The following is a 2963-nucleotide window of genomic DNA, read 5'->3' on the forward strand; positions in this document are numbered from 1 at the left end:
TCCCACACATAAGGAAAAGTACGGTACCGAGTGAAGACACCATGTTCCAAATATGGACAAATAGCCATTTGAAAAATGGAACAAACAAATGAAACTTTAAAAAAAAAAAGTAAGGAATACATAACTGACATCCTGAGAATAATAGCTCCTTTTAACTCAAAGGGATTATTATGAACAGGAACTAGGGATCTTGGAAAGGAAGATTCCATCACTGGAATTTTTTAAAACTCAGAAAGTGTGCTGCCTAGCAGAAAAGATATAACTGGAAAATAATTACTTAGTTGGATGATATATGAGGGATCCTCCCAGAACATAGCTCACAAGAGCCAAATAAATGGAAAATGTTTTTAAAATTCAAATGTTCCAACATCTAATTAGGAAGAATTACAAAAAGAGAATGAAGGTAAGTATTCATAGAAATGACAGTGAAAAAATTCCAAAAAATGTAAAAAACAGTGGCAATGAACTCAACAAATGTCTGAGATAAATGAAAACAGAGACTCACCTAGATAAGCCAAGATGAAACTACCTACAAAGAAGTATAAATCAGATTGTCATTAGTTTTTCTCAAGGGCAATTACAGAGGCAAAAATACACTGAAGCATATTTCCAATTTTCTGTGATAAAATAATTTTCAAAATTTACAACCTTTCATGGTATCATGAAGACATAAAGACATGCTTGTCTGTGCCAATAACACTCCTGCAAACATGACGACCCTTCCTGAGACCTACCAGATGTTCTGTAAGAAGTGTGCAAATACTAACCCCATAAAGCAACCCAGTACAAGAAGGGGGAGGATTCTCTGCATGCACAGGAAAAGGAGCCTCATGACAGGAAACAGTGGTCATGGTGGGCAGAATAAGCCCATTTTCAGGAAAAAGGCTAAAAAACGACAAAGAAGACAGTGGTGAGGCTTCAGTGTGTTGAGCCCAAATGCAGATCTGAGGGAAAGCTGGCTGTTAAGGGATGCAAGCATTCTGAGCTGGAAGGAGATAAGGAAAAGAATGGACAAGTGATCCAGATCTGAGCTTCATTGCTTGTTTTGTTATAAAGATGATAAAATGTTGAGGTTGTACTCAAAAAAGAAGAAAGAAATAAAGACATATCAGACATGCAAGGATTTACGCGAAGCTTGTCTCCCTTCTATTTTCCTGAGGTTCCCCCCTCCCTTTTTCTTTTTTATTTTTCTTTTTCTTTACTCTAACTTCCACATATGGGAAAAAACATTTGACCTTAGACTTTTTGAGTCTGGCTTATTTTACTTAGCATGATGTTCAGTTCCATTCATTTGCCTGCAAATGACATAATTTTATTCTTCTTTATGGTCAATAAAACCCCATTGTGTATTTATACCATATTTTCTTAATCCATTGAGCCGCTGACAGACACCTAGGCTGGTTCCATAACTTTGCTATTGTGAATTGCACTGCTATGAACATTGGTATACATGTATTATTATAGTATGCCTATTTAGTTCTTTTAGATAAATGCCAAGGAGTGGGATAGCTGAGTCATATGGTGGTTTCATTACTAGTCTTTTGAGGAATCTTTATCCTGCTTTCCAAAGTGGTTGTACTAATTTGCAGTCCCACCAATGACATATGAGTGTACCTTTTCTCCACATCCTTACTAGAAATTATTATTATTTGTATTCTTCATTTTAATTTTTCATTGTAGATAGACAAAAACCTTTATTTATTTATTTATTTTTATGTGGTGGTGAGGATTGAACCCAGTGCCTCACACATGCTAGGCAACAGCATAAGAAGCCACAACCCCAGCATAATTTGGAAGATTTGTATTCTTGATAGCTACTATTCTAACTTGGAGTGAGATGAAATCCTAGTATAGTTTTGATATGCATTCCCCTGATTGTTAATGCTGCTCAAAAATTTTTTATATATATTCATTGGCTATTTGTATTTCTTCTTTCAAGAAAAATCTGTTAAGATCTTTTTCTCATTTATTAATTGAGTTATTTGTTCTTTTGATGTTAAGTTTTTTTAGTTCTTTATGTATTCTGGATACTCATCTCCTGTCAGAAGAGTAGCTGGCAAAGATTCTCTCCCATCCTGTAGGCTCTCTTTTCACACTCTTGTTTCCTTTGCTATGCAGAAACTTTTTAATTTTGTGCTGATCCACTTATTAATTCTTGGTTTTATTTCTTGGACTTTAGGGGTCTTGTTAAGGAAGATGGTGCCTGTGCCAAAATGTTAGAGTGTTGACCCTATCATTTCTTCTAGCAGTTGCAATGTTTCTGGTCTTAAATTCCTAGGTATTTGATACACTTTGAATTGATATTTGTGAAGGGTAAGAGATAAGGCTCTATTTCAAACTTCTACATATGAAATCCAGTTTTCCCAGCAAGATTTAAATTTTTAAAAAAAATAAATCCAGCACCTATCTTGACAAACATTTCGCCATAACAACCTGGAAACCTAGATTCAAATTCAAGATTCTTGGATTCCTCTTGTTTTAGGAATCTAACCCTTTAATTTATATCCCTGTTTCAATTCACCCCCAACTCTAACCACATCATTAGTAACCCTGAGCAGACATGTGGACTCCCTGGATTGTGTATTTAAGTCCTACCCACAATTCCTAAAAATGGCCCTGACTGGTCATCCCCCAGGCTTTGGGATGTAAATCAGTTCACATGTGGGAAAATGTACCTAGAAATGAGGTCCATGCATGTTCTAGAAGCTAGCTCAACACAATCTGCACAGAGAATTCTGGACTATCAGTTGCCCCTAGTTTGCTCCATACTTGGAAAGAACGTAGTGCAGGCCCTACCTCGGGAAGGGAGATATGACCTCTGGGCCTCGTACATCCCTTGATGTATGGGATGGGAATGATCATATAAGGGTCAGAGTAGAATCCTTAAGCAAAGGGCCTAGGGAAAGGCCCCTCTCGGCCAGGTTGAATACACTTAGCACAATCAATCAACAAATAAACATGGA

General features: G+C 36.6%; 1 pseudogene; it reads left to right on the forward strand.

Moving 5' to 3' along the window:
* Window positions 1-710: 710 nt before the first annotated feature.
* On the forward strand, window positions 711-1030 carry LOC113188792 (large ribosomal subunit protein eL42-like; annotated as a pseudogene).
* The last annotated feature ends 1933 nt before the right edge of the window (window positions 1031-2963 follow it).

This window comes from Urocitellus parryii, chromosome 7 (assembly GCF_045843805.1).
Source record: "Urocitellus parryii isolate mUroPar1 chromosome 7, mUroPar1.hap1, whole genome shotgun sequence".
NCBI lineage: Eukaryota > Metazoa > Chordata > Mammalia > Rodentia > Sciuridae > Urocitellus > Urocitellus parryii.